Below are 15,018 nucleotides of genomic sequence, written 5' to 3'. Positions count from 1 at the left end.
TATAATTTTATTTAATGGTAAGTTCTTATTAAAATGTGTGAATGTGTTTTTCTCTTTTAAAAAGAATTGCCACAATTATTGCTAACACATGAAAACAAGTCAATGATTAAGATCACATAAAGCCATGTAATATGTATATTCAGTCCAGAATTGTTTTAGTGTCGTAGGCATAGAGTTTTTAAATAAATTATTTGAATATAAAAGTAGATTATGTATTTCCCTTGTGGCTGGCCAAATGTCTTTTCAACAAAGGGTAAAATAAGAAGGCTATTTTTTGTGTAAAAGAGTGATCTTTTTAGTCATGCTTGGCTGCCTTTTCAGGACTGTCTCCATTTATAATGAGATATTCTTGAACTCATTTGAACCAGAAAGTTTAGTAAATTTCGTGGCACATTTTTACATGAAATATCACGATTTATTTGAAATGATCAGGGCTGGAGCAAAGGGAGAGGAGATTAATGATTGTTTTGATTTCTAGATTATAATTTTGAGCTGACATTTAAATTGGACAAAATCTAGAGTATTGAAAATGTATATTTATTTACCTTATTATTTCATACCGCTTGGCAGTTCTAATTGCATCTTATTCTCTGCTTAAAGGTATACTTACTATTCAAATCTGAGTTAAATGTTAGTTGAAACTGTCATAAAGACTATCATAACAATAGTTTTTATAGTCATATTTTTCAGGGCTCCTGAAACTGAAAGATGGTGATGGCCCTTACAGAATAATGAGAAAAAGTGTTTCCTATAAATTTTAAAGCTCTGATTTGAAGTAGATTTTGACTTATATGCAAATTTATAAATATTAACTTCTTTGTTTTCTTTATGAACATAGTAGAAAATTTCTGAGAATGGAAACACATGCACGCACACACACATATGTGAGTAAAGGGAATCTTTTGAAAACTGAAAGTAAATTTTGACATGTTCATTAACATATGAAAACACGTTTATGTTGTTCTCTAGAGTTTTAACATTCTCTACATTTAATTATTTTTTTAATATACCTGAAGGTCATTTTAAAAAACTCTTACTTATATATTTTTTGCAATTACAAGCAGAAAAATCAGTTAATAGATCTTAACCTGATATCAAAAATCAACTCCATGTTGTACTCATTCCCAATCTTATTTCTCTAATTGTACTTTGAAATGGACACACTACTTCTACATTTGTATTTCCCTCAAACCTCCTATTTTCTCTTTAACTACTCTACAACAAATGCCATTTTTTCCTATTCGTTTGCCTTTCCTTGATTTTTACAGCAAATGATGCATCATATCTCTCCTGAAATTGACCATTCTTTTCAGAAAAGATTTTTTTTTTGGCTGGTGGTGTTACGCTGAAAAAGTCACCCAGCTAAAATGAGTTACTTCATTTCCAAATAAAAACAATAGTGTTTTCATGCCTGCACTTATTATCATTCTGAGAATGTACTAATTTGTTATATCCAAGATGACGGTTCGTTGGGTCTGTGAAAAGGGCAGTGTGCCAACTATAGCAGGGAAGTAAAAGGACTTCTTTCATGAGAAGTAGTGGGACAGAAAGTAGCCCGCAGTTCAGTGGGTATCAGGGGGCACACTGCCAGTGGAGTCATCCCAGTATCAGGGTTTCCTGTGTTGGGTTCTGAATCAAGGAAAAACTATGATTTCACTAAATGTCAGCCTGGGCAGACAAATTTTCAAATCCACTATTGCTCTAAGGAGCAACTGATAAATGTTTTATCCCTGCAGGCGTTGGCTGATGTGGCACAAGGGTTTTGAATGTGCACAGTGCGTTATTACTTTTGGCATTAAGCTTAGATAATTGTCTACTTACCGTGAGCCGGTAATAGCAAAATACAAGTGGAGGATATTTTTATAAAGTAAAACTACAAAATAGATTATCTGTATTACTATGGACTTCTTTTTTTTTACTGTTGTTCTTCTCCTCTATGAAATTTGAATGATAATGAAGTTTGATTCTATACCTTTATTCGGCTCTAAACCAGGGTGGTCTCATAATTTTGTTTTACATGCATGACATTGCTTAAGGTCATTAGTTGTAAATCGTAGTATAAAAAGGCTGAAAATATATTCAGCACTTTGTAGTTTCCGAACACACATTTAAGAGCTGCTATGAAAAGTCGAGACCTACATGGCAGATTTTCTGGCACTGAATGGTCAATTTAGTGATGTAGATTAGTGAATCCAAACAGTAAGTGGAGAGAGACTATAATAATGCTTTGATATGTCCCTCTGTTGAAGCATATCTTGGTTGATCCATTTTCTGTTATTGTAATATTTTTCTTTGCCCTGTGGCAAAATACTCTCTATTTTCTTCTTTTTTAAGAATATAACCCAGATAAAATGATCAGTTTTTAAAAATAATTTTCATTTGCTTTGATACCACTGGACTAACAAATGAAAAACAGGTTTGGATTGATGAATTGAATTTTATTTTGTTGTAGTAAAAAACTTTCCTTTGAGGATGTTTGCTTTTTGTTTAGCATGTGTTTGTTGAGTTTTCGTTTAATGTAAAGTTTTAATTCATGGTCTTATTTTAAAGGAGAGTGTACTTTAAACAACATTTAAACAGCAACTATTTTAATAATAATGATGATGATGTTTTCTGTCTAAATCTTCAAATAGGTCTTACTTAAAATGTGACTGACCTTAACTTGGTGTTTTGAGTCCTATTTCATTTTTGTGACTGTTCGTGTTCCTAGGAAATGAAAACAAGTTCTGCCTTGTGTAATTTTTCACTGATTACGAATTTGATTTTCTTGACAACTTACTTCAAAATTAAGTATGTATTACATACTTCTTTTTCATTCCATAAGGAAACTGGCTGAATATACAATGAAGACAAGTGAAAACTGGAATTGTTTAAAAATAAAAACAAAAATACACCATCATAACATTTTAAATGAAGTAGATTATCAAGTGGACTGCTAATTTTGCCTTTCCAAAATGTTGGATATTTAACCCTCAGAATAATTAAATATTTGTAATAAAGCAGTTAATTCAAGCAGTTTATTGCTGTAATTTGCAAAAGTACATTGAGCTGCTTTCTTTTCAGCTCATTGATGGAGGAACAAACATTTCTTTAATAAGACTACAGCACATTCTAATTTTGTTGCAAAAGCTTAGATAAGGATCAGGCCCCTTCTGAATCACTGCATTGACCTATGACATTGAAAGTGCTGAAGCTCTTTGGCAAAAGAAGAGTTAGACAGTCATTATTATGCACAGGACTTTCCAGTTCTAAAGGGGCTCTGTGCTTTCTCTCAGATAGACTTTGTTTGTTGGAAATGAGAACTGTATTTTGGCAGCAAAGGACTAGAACCGAAGCTACTCTGCAGGCAGACTCATTATGACATAATCCTTCATTAATCCTCATTCTCTATTAATAGATCATGCAGAAGTTTTGCTTTAGTTGATCATCTTCATCAAGGAGCTATGGAAAAGCATTACCGGTGAAAAGCCCACCTCTGGTTTTAAGGCTGCTGGTTTATATTCATCTTTATTAGTTGCAGAGATTAATGGTGAAAATAATCTCTTGGACTTTGCCTGATATACAAATGACATATGAGCAGTTAAAAAAATCTGATGTAACTGGATCTTGGTGTTTTGGGGGTAAAACACCTGGGAAGAAAATATACCATTTAACAATAAAAAAGAAAGGTTTATCAGGCTAAAATTTCCTCTGGTGAGATAAAGGGGTTCTGGTTGCAGAAGCGTGGGAATAGTGGCTGAAGAGTCCCAGTTCCCATAGTGCTTCAGCAAACAACTTACCGTACAATATGTGGATGTTACTGTCACTGAACAGATTGGATGAATCTTGAGAAGCTGAACTTTTTGAGGTAGGTGGGTGGGGGTGCATCTCCTTTGGAAATACATATGTGTGCTTGTTTTTTCCAAATTATCCACCTAGGTCAGAGACTGGAGCTGCCAACGTTCTGTTTGTTGGATTTTCATCACACCTTTTATAGCATTTTGGGACTGATGTAAAAATGTATTTAGAGAGAATAAATAAATGTGCTTTGCTGGGGTTTTTGTTGTTGTTATCTGTTTGTTTTTGTTTGATTTTGTAACACCCTTGGGGGCACTGGGGAGACAGAAGTTCCCACAGCAGGTCTGGCTCACCGGCTTGGCCTGACCGCCTCCGAGAGCACCATGCGCCTACTTTCCCTGACGCTGTCACTATCCACCAAGTCTCTGCCCTACATTTCTTGATAGACCCAAAACCTCATTGGAAGATGTAGCTTAGGAATATTAGGAGGAGATTCTAATGATATTTCTTTCATCTTCAGTCCACAGAGATTGAATACTACAAAATAAAGTGCTATCTGTGGGGAGGTTATTTGGTTAAGCAGTATGTACATTTTTTCTGTCATTGGCAAGTGATTGTTCTGGTAGGAATCTGCTTACAGTATTGACTCGTTAGGGGGGGTTCTGCCTCTGTTAGAACTGGCTGACAGCCCGAGATTGATCCCTAATAATGGCGACACTAATACTTGTAATATTAGAAAAGATGCATGCTACAAAAAATGTAGGAACATATTTTTATATTGTATTGCACATATTTATGAATTGAACAAAACTCCAGGAAGTTAAAGAAGTTGCCCACGAACACACAAATTGTAATGGTTTGATTTGGCTTCTAATACAGGCCTTCTCCTCTCTTAATGTTTTTATTTATATTCTACAGTAAAGAGAACTAAGGTTTATTGAACAACTGTTATAAATGGACCACCTCTCTAGGCATTTATATCGGTTATCTAAATCAATTTTTTAGGGTTAATAGTCTAAGTTAATTGAAAAAGAATCACCAGAGAACTCTAAGGCAAAACCTGCATTTTCTAGGCCCTTGAGATTCAAACTCTGTTGGAACCTGTATTTGTCACCAGTAATAGTCAGAGGACAGTTGAGTCAAAGCCTGAAAGATCAAATTATAACTGGCGCTTGTGATCTGATGGCTCTCCTGTTGTTCATCAGAAGTGGCTAGTGGTGGATGGTAAGGCAACATAGACTATACATAGATAACATTCAGCCCCAAAAGAGTGTCTTCACAGTAGCAAATGTTCATACTCTTAAGAATCTACCAAATAAAACTTTGAAGTTACCATAACCAAGCCAGGACATGCAAAGCTGAAAGCCAATCAATCTCCCCATGGTGAGCAGCTTTTAAAAAATGTTTGACTAGACTTCATTTATTTGCTTTAACCTGAGGTTTTGCTTGGTAGTAATAACATGACATTTAGTTTGTATTTAAGAAATTCTATACAACAAAAATATTGTTGCATATAAAGAAAATAAGGATTAGAAAATGTTTTAAGAAATGTATTTAAAATTTAATAAGAATGTAGATCAGAGCAATTTGGTCTTGGCTTTTCTTGCTGGGTTTTCTGATGTTTAGATATTCAAGAGCCTCAGAGCTCCCCATCAGAGCATTTCAAATTGCTCCTGGACAGAATTCATCCTCCTCTATATTATTTTCCTATTGCTGTGGTAATAAATTACCACAAACTTAGCGACTTAAAACAATACAAATTTATTATCTTATGGTTATGGAAGTCAGATGTCTTAAATGAGTCCACAGGGCTGCGTTACTTTTGGAGACTCCAGAGGAAAATCTGTTTCCTTGACCTTTCCAGCTTCCAGAGGCCACATACATCCTTTGGCTTGGGCCCCTTCCTCCATCTTCAAAGCCAGCAAGCAGCATAGCATGTTCACATTTCTTTCTGTCTGTCCCTCTGCTTATTGTCACACGTGTTTTGTCTGACTGACTCCTGCATCCCTCTCATAAGGACCCTGCGATTACATCAGGCCCACCCAGATAATCCAGGATGAACTCCCCATCTCAAGGTCCCCAAACTGCTCACCTCTGGCGTCCCTTTGCCATCCAAGGTAACAGTCATAGATCACAAAGATTAGAGTGTAGATGTCTATAAGAGCTATTATTCAGCCTACCACATCCCCTGACCCTCAGGGAAGACTAGAGAACTGTTTTCCGTTTCTTCGGGCATCAAATGGTGCTGAGATCAATGGTTCTCCACCTTGGCTGGAGAGGTTTTTAAAATTTCAGTGCCTAGGGTGCACCCCAGACTGATTACATCAAATCTCTGGGGCTGGCTCACAAAGCGTCAGGTATTTTTAAAGCTCCCCAGATGATTCCAATGTGCAACCAAGCTTGAGAACCACTCATTTAGGTGTTTTTTTTTTCTTTTTTGAAGGCACTCTTAGGGCGTGGCCTGGATATATGAAAGTGCCTCAGTTTCACCAAGCTGACTTGAAAGTTTGTTGAGAGGCAGAGGAAATGTCTAAGAGAATGCCTCTTTAAATGGCCCAGTCTTGTTAGTGTAGATTAGCTTTAGGGTGCTATAGTCAAGAGGACGGGATGAAGGCAGCCCATTCTGTAATGATCAAGTTCAAGCACGATGATTTAAATTACACAAATCTACAGATGAATCTTGGATGTGCTGGATATGTAGATTCAAAAGCACTTTCTTTTTAGAATTTTTTCTATAATGGTGTGAATTCAGCATAACAATTCACACGCCGTTTGAGTATCAAATCAATGATACTGAGTATAACCCAATATTCTGGAATTGAAATTGGCTTAACAGTGACTTACATGGATTTGAATCCAAAATAATTCCTGCCTCTCTATGATTTTACTCTTATGTCTTCACTTAAAATTTATCTCTCTGCATGACTAGAAGAATCTGGTAATTTAATTAGGAGGGCTTATTTTGGTTGAGATTTGGATATTCAATTAATATACAGTCACTGAATCATCAAGACCTTTAGCAAAGGCATAATCTTTACTCTCTTCCAGTGTGGAGATATATACACACACACACACACTTCTCTCTCCAGATAATTACTCCTAAAAAAGAGAGAGAGACAAAGAGAGTTGAGAATATTTTTTACTCCATTGATTGAATATTTGGATTGTTCATGGGTTTTTACTGGTTATTTCTATTTCTTAAGATCAGAGATCAATTGTATGCTGGGATCTACTGAGGAAAAAAGTTTAGGAGACAGTTACAAGATGCCATTAACATAAAATGGTCAGTTGGTGTTTATGTTTGGATGCTCCAGAGACAACAAGGAATACAATGGCTGCATTTTTCAGATGAGGAGATAAAGTCTAACAAACAGCTTTTGCCCTACTTTCACGTAGAAGAGGAAGTGTGGACAATATTTCAAACATATTAAATTACTGGATTGCACAGGGCACTTTCATAGGTCATGGGGGCAATGAATAAAACATATGAAATCCAACTGTTCTACAGATTTATTCCAAAAGTAGGCTTGGTTCTTTCATTTGTTAGAGTCTTATTAATAATTTAAATAATGGGAAATATTTATTAATAATAAATACTAATATAGTAAATAAATAATTTTGTGTCATATATCAAATTGCTCAACTGTGTTGGACAAAGGAATGTGTTCTTGAGCATCTTTGACAAACACTAAAAACACAAAAAAATCTCACACAGGAAAGGCATTATATCAATGCGTATGTAGTAAATAATAGCTACTACTTAATGCACTTTAAATAAATTACTTCATTTAATTTAATCCTCACAATAAACTGTTTGATATAAATATGAGTAATACTCCATTTTACAGGTGAGAAAACTGAGAACTAGAGAAGTTTAGTAGCTCTATCAAAATCATACAACTAACAAGTGGCAGAACCAGGAGATTCTTAACTACCCTGGACCACTTCAGTTCGAGCTAGAGAAGGCTTTAACTAACTTTCATGTGCTATGGATTCACAGTTGTAAGAACTATGATCCCAGACTAAGAGAAGAGAACCAGCACAGGCCAAAGCTTTGTGGCCAGGTTGGTTTGCAGGACATAATGAGATTAGAATGAGAAATTTTACTACAAAGGAGAAGTCTTCAAGAAGTTTGATTTTTCATTTGAAATTATGTCATGTGCTTGTTTAAACAATCCACAAGATGATATGGATTTCTATTTGTGTGTATTCCGCTTGGAAAATCCTGATCATTTGGAGGTAAATTAATTTGTTCCATTTCATTTTTAGACTATATATGAAATATCTCAATTTTATTTTCATGAATTGGTGTTTCTCAACCTGATCCTTAAATCACAAGGATTAGAATTACCTGCTTGTTAAAAATATGCTTCCTGGATTCCACTTTAGATCATCTGAATCAAACTTTCTGAGGTCAGGACCTGGGGAAACTGTCTTTCTTTGTACAATCCCATCAGGTGATTTGTGGTAGAAATTAATTTCATTTACCCAAAATTTAGATTCTGAAGTCAATGCTCGTTATAATGATTTAGACCGACAGTAAAAGCTTCAGGGAAGTAGGACAATGATAATGACACACTCCATTTTCTATTTTCCTCCGTCCTCTTTTCCTCACCTTAACTTCTTCCTGCCCTTTTCTTCATTTTTCAAATATTAGCTGATGCTTCTGCAGTGTGCAACCACTAGGCTAGCCTGGGATACATGACTGTTGTCAGATAGTTTGGGAGACTCTGCATACTTCATCCTCCCTGCTCTGCATTTTAGAGAAGTCCTTCTGTAAAGAAATTTTTTTGATATTGTTAAATCCAGCATTTTCCAAATATGTCTACCCACATATTTACCTATATTTACCCTTTCTTCGAAGAATATCTGTTATCCTGGAGAGTACCTTTAGAAAAAGTGGATATGACAATGACATTTTGTTTTACATATTAAAGTGCAATCAATAATTGGTAGGATTTGCTGGTAGTGCATTCATTGCTTTTTTAAAACAACCATTGCTAAAGAGGTAAAGGGTAAGGGACTACTGGTAGATTATCCATGCCCTGAAGCTTTCTGTTAGAAGACTTGACCTGTATAAAGGAAATAGAGGCAATCCTGAGTTTTTATGATTATACCAGCCTTTTTGTAAGGATCCTAACTTAAATATTTCTACTTGTCTTTAGAAAAGTACAAACTCAACCAATTCAACTATTCTGTTGTAAGTTTGGGTAAATAACTCAATATCATCATCTTGGCCTCTGTCTCATTGTTTCTGTTGGTCTTTATTTGCTTTTAAATTATTAAAGCAAGATGTGTACTTTAAAAACTCACAAATCAGTGCTCACTTCAGTAGCATATATACTAAAATTGGAACGATACAGAGAAGATTGGCATGAAGACTTAAATGTAAGACCTAAAACCATAAAAATCCTGGAAGAAAACGTAGGTAGTAAATACTTTGACATCAGTCTTAGCAATATCTTTTTTTGATATGTCTTCTCAGGCAAGGACAACAAAAGCAAAAATAGACAAATGGGACTACATCAAACAAAAAAGCTTTTGTACAGCAAAGGAAACCATCAACAAAATGAAAAAGCAGCCTTCTGAATGGGAGAAGATATTTGCAAATGATATATCTGATAAGAGGTTAATATCCAAAATATATAAAGAACTCATACAACTCAATATCAAAAAAACAAACAATCCGATTAAAAAGTGGGCAGAGGGACTGAATAGACATTTTTGCAAAGAAGATATACAGATGGCAAACAGACAAATGAAAAGATGCTCAACATCACTAATCATTAGGGAAAGGCAAATCAAATCATAACAGGATATCACCTCATACCTGTCAGAATGGCTAACATCAAAATGACAACAAATAACAAGTGTTCGGGAGGATGTGGAGAAAAGGTAACATTTGTGCACTGTTGGTGGGAATGTAAATTGGTGCAACCACTATGGAAAACAGTATGGACGTTCCTCAAAAAATTAAAAATAGAGCTACCATATGATCCAGCAATTTCACTTCTTGGTATTTATTCATAGAACACAAAAATACTAATTCGAAAAGATATACACACCCCTATGTTCATTGAAGCATTATTTACAATACCCAAGATATGGAAGCAACCTAAGTGTCCACTGGTAGATGAATGGATAAAAAAGATGTGGCATATACATACAATGGAATATTACTCAGCCATAAAAAATAATGAAATCCTCCCATTTGCAACAACATGGATGGATCTGGAGGGTATATTATGCCAAGTGAAATAAGTCAGAGAGAGAATACCATATTATTTCACTTATATGTGGAATCTAAACAAAACAAAACAAGTGAACAAACAAAACAAAACAGAAACAGACTCATAGATACAGAGAACAAATTGGTGGTTACCAGAGGGAAGGGGCTGAGGGGAAGGACAAAATAGGCGAAGGTGATTAAGAGGTACAAACTTCCAGTCATAAAATAAATAAGTCATGGGGATGTAATGTACAGCAGAGGGAATATAGTTGATGATATTGTAATAACTTTGTATGGTGACAGGTGGTTACTAGTTGTATCAAGGTGATCATTTCATAATGTATATAAATGTTGAATCAGTATGTTGTACACCAGAAATTAATATAATATTGCATGTCAACTATACTTCAATAAAAAAAGACTTGGGGAAAAAACCCACAAATCAAACAGACACATATAAAGTACACAGTAAAAACCCAAAGTGACTAAAAACCCAAAGTGACTCCCCATTCCTACCATGTCAGTCCTATTCCCTAGGAGTGTTTCTGCATTTCTTCCCATATTTTTTCCTATATTGTGCACACACACACAAAATGTATGGGGAAATAAACATATGTAATATGTATCACATATAAAATAAGTATATAATTTTACAAAGATGGCATCATATATAGTTCTAAAATTCACTTTGTCTGTTAAATATATTGTCTCAGGTTTCTGAAGTTCCCTGGAAATAAGGCTGATAAGTTCCTAATGCACCTTTCACAATTTTTTTTGTGTGTGTGAGGAAGATCAGCCCTGAGCTAACATCCATGCTTATCCTCCTCTTTTTGCTGAGGAAGACTGGCTTTGAGCTAACGTCTATTGCCAATCCTCCTCCTTTTTTTCCCCAAAGCCCCAGTAGATAGCTGTATGTCATAGTTGCACATCCTTCTAGTTGCTGTATGTGAGACGTGGCCTCAGCATGGCCTAGTTGCTGTATGTGAGACGCGGCCTCAGTGTGGCCGGAGAAGCGGTGTGCCGGTGCGCGCCCGGGATCCGGACCCGGGCCCGCCAGTAGCGGAGTGCGGGCACTTAACCCCTAAGCCATGGGGCCGGCCCCACCTTTCACAACTTTTAAAGTACATTGCCATGAGCTATGTAAATAACAACACCTGGACCTACTCTTAAAAAGAATTCACACAAGTGAACTACTTGACCAAACATCCAAATACCACTTGGTTAGTTAGTAATGTCTCAGCACATTATACATGAGAATGTATTCTCATGCATTAGTTGTAAGCGTACCACACTATTTTCACAAATAAGTGCTGTGTAAACGCATTTTTTTGCAAATCAAACACTCTTTAAATATGTTAGAAGAGATTACTATTTAAAGGAAGGCTAGTACAAATTTCATTTTACACCTATGAATTCTATTGAAAAATGAGTAATTGCTCCCTAATTCATGAATCTAAGTATTCTGGGTTTTTATAAATCAAACATATGGGTTTAAGGAAGACTTTACAACCCCCCAAACAACAAGATAACAGAATCTTACTCTTGCGACGTCTATATCCTTTTCATTTATAGAATCATGATCAGTAAGAAAGGTAAAGCTACATCTTTAAATAAAAGAGAATGTTCTTTCCACAATGTCATTTCTTTCCCCTATTTTCTTCTCCTTTGGTGAGATAGCAAATGGAGGAGATTTTTGGTTTATTTATGCTGAACTGTTACTTGGTGAGATTTACATTTAAAATAAAATATTCACTTGAAGGGATTACCTACATTACATTTTAAAATTGTATTTACAGTATTTTGTAAAATAAAGTTAACCATGCACTTGATAAAAATGTGCAGGCACTAAAGAAGGATAGAAACTAAAAGTGAAATTTCCCTCTTTAAATCCACCCCTAACAAGCAGTGCCACTCCTCAAAGATGATTGTCGTTAATAGTATCTTGTGTTTGTCCGTTCTGAAAAAAAGTCTATCATATGCTAGATCTATATACGTTTTTTATTATTCCCCAAATAGGACCGTACCATACACACTCTTCTGAACTTTGTCTTTTTAAATTAATAATATATGTTAGAACTCATCATATTGGTATGTATAGATTTATTTAACTCTTTTTAACAACATTGCATTCCTCTTTATGACTTAACCATAATTCATTTAGCTTAGGCTCAGTTTTGGGCCACTTAGGTTGTTTCTGTCTTCTTGCTAGTATAAACAATGCTGCAGTGAACATCCTTATGCCTATATCTGGGCACAGTTTTGCAAGAAGATCAATGGATAATTTCTAGCAGTGATATTACCCGTGTAGATCAAGAAGCTAATAATGCTCGAGGTTCAAAAGCATGTCGAGAAGCAAGAACTCTCTAAAACTGGTAGTGGGAGTGCACATTGGTACAAACTTCTGGAAGGGCAATTTATTTATGTCTTAATAAAATTTGAAATTTATATATAGTTTTATCCAGAAATTTTGCTGTCGGGAATTGACCTATCCGCCAGGAACTAATATAATCATGTGTGTCAGTTATATCTCAATAAAAAAGAAAGGAATTGATCCTGTCAATTCATAGGATCATTTCTTATAGATGTAACCTCTTTTATTACATCTGTGTAGTACAGCGTTAAGCATACTAGAGCTGGAAAGGGATTTAGAAATTATCTACTCCAATTCCTGAGGCTCAAAGAGGTTAAGTTACATGGTGAACAGGTACTCAACAACAGACTAGTATAGAAGTTCTGCACTAGCTGCTAGATATTCTAAAAGAGATGGACAGTTAGACACATTCTTTTTCTCTCAGGCCTCCATCTCATTGATCATAGTTGCTGTACTGCTATCTCTCTTCCTTGCTGTGTCTGTCCTTGTGCTGTTTTGTTAGATCTTTATCAAAGGTGTATAAATTTTAGATCCCAGGAACACTTTTCCCCAGAGGATGGGTTCACTCAGTATGACTGAGGACAGGAGAGAATAGGAGAGTGACCAGGGTTAGAAAAGTGAGTGAGTGGCCTGCGTCTGTTCTTTATAGGATAGGAATTAGAAAGAGTCAGGGGTCAGGGTGGTATCCTTAGTAACCAGGACAAGTCCTGATCTATGGTGACCTTAGTCACTCCAAAAAAGAAGAGCATCTACCAGTCATCGGTTTGTAGAACCCACAATGTGAATCATAGATTTCTGCAGCTAGTATCAATTGACTGGTTAGGCAGGTGTTTCATCAAATGATAACTTTGTAGATTTTTAATACTCGACATCTTAATACATGGTATATATGGCAAACAGGTGTATATACATATATACAGCAGGACATCAACAGGCAATTCAAACAAAAAAAAGGAATTACTAATAAAAAATGGGGGGAAATGTCCATCCTAATTAGAAACAAAATAAAAACAACCATAAGGTGCTATTTTTATGTCCAAAAATTTAGCAAAAAAAATTTTTTTTCACATAATACTTACGCTGTTGAGGTTTCCTTGAAATAGGTGCTCATTTGTGTGTGTGTGTAGGGGGGTAACCTTGTGAAAACACAGTTGACATATAGACTTAAACACTGAAACATTTTGGGCCAGTAATCCCACTACTAGAAATTTAACCTGAGAACATTGTTCAGAAGAAGGAAGTTGCTATAAGCACTGGGATGTTCCCAACAACTTTATTTTTAACTAGAAAAATTGAAAGCAGCCTCAAGTCCAATAAATGAGGAATGGTGAGTAAAATTGTAGTAGGTCAAAAAGATGAAACATTAAATAGATGATGATTATCAAAGCCATGTAACTTCATAAGCAGATATTATGATATATCTGTAAAAGCATGATGTAAAGTTGTACACAGTGATTGACAAACTGAATGTATGTCTGCATACGGATAAGTTCTGGAAGGAATACACACACATAAACATACACAAAATACAAAGTAGACTTTGTATTAGAACAAGAATATGCAGGTTTTTTCCTCCTTATTTGATTAACAGTAATAAGAACAAAATTAAACAATAAAAATAAGAAAACTAAAAAGGCCTATAAATATTTTCACTTCTCATAAGGAAGTGAAAGGTTTTCTCCTGCCTATTTCATGCATATTCTTGGTTGTTCCTACCTAGAATGTGAAGAAAAGAAAAGAGAGATGTTTGCTCAATATATATAATTTCAGGTAGACCCTTTCAGAATTTAAGCATAATTCCAATGTGATCTCTTAATTCATTTTGGAATAAGAGGACCCTAATGATGTAACAGTAGAATCAAATCAAATAAGATTTTGAAAATGGTTGCGTTTTTAACATGTGAGAAGATGTACGCTCATTCAATGTTTCAACATTTCCTGTGACAAGAAAGTCACTAGCTCACAAAGCAGCATACTCAATTTGTAAATTTCCATTCATTCGTTCATTATATATGTATTGAGCTGTTCTCTATTTAGAATGAACAGTGTGACAGCAACAAGATTGAAAGTGGGGAGACCAGTTAGGAGGCTTTCTCATTGGTGTAGGTGAGAGGTGATGAAGCCTGAACTAAGTCAGCACCAAGAGAGGAAAATGGAAGAACAAATTTAAAACATACTTAGAAAACAGATCAACGAGACTTAATGACTAACTCTAGTCCTGATTCAAGGGGATTAGTTTCTACCTCTCAATAAGAGGAGTAAAAAAGAATTGTGGCCATCTTTAATCTGTCACACCCTCCTTCCATCTTCTATAAATTTGTTTTAAAACCTGAGCTGATCAGAGAGCTAGAACATCTATATTGTTTCTTCTCTTCATTTTTAAATGCTCACTTCTTTTCCTCCAATGAGATACAATTTTCTTAGTTTTAAGGATTTTCTTTCCTTTTTGAGTCAATCTTCTCTGTTAAGATCTGTGTCCACAGAATAATTTGGATCTTGTATCTTAATTTTTAAAAATCCATTTTTCTGAATTCTGAACAGTGCTTCTCAAACATTAACATGCCAATAAATCACTAGGTGATTTTGCTAAAATGCAGATTATGATTCTGTAGGTCTGAGTAGAGGCTGAAATTCTGCATTT

At 35.2% G+C, this 15,018-nt stretch overlaps 1 long non-coding RNA gene and 1 pseudogene across 3 annotated transcripts in view; both read left to right on the top strand.

Annotated features, from left to right (window-relative positions):
• Positions 1-15,018, top strand: part of LOC106800952 (uncharacterized) — a 453,355-nt gene that overhangs the window by 216,019 nt on the left and 222,318 nt on the right. The window lies entirely within an intron of this gene.
• On the top strand, positions 9,097-9,154 carry LOC147915185 (U6 spliceosomal RNA; annotated as a pseudogene).

The sequence above is a fragment of the Ceratotherium simum genome, chromosome 15 (assembly GCF_057802395.1).
Source record: "Ceratotherium simum simum isolate JZ-2026a chromosome 15, ASM5780239v1, whole genome shotgun sequence".
Classification (NCBI taxonomy): Eukaryota; Metazoa; Chordata; class Mammalia; order Perissodactyla; family Rhinocerotidae; genus Ceratotherium; species Ceratotherium simum.
Note: the sequence above shows the minus strand (reverse complement) of the source record. Positions and strands in the feature narration are given on the sequence as shown.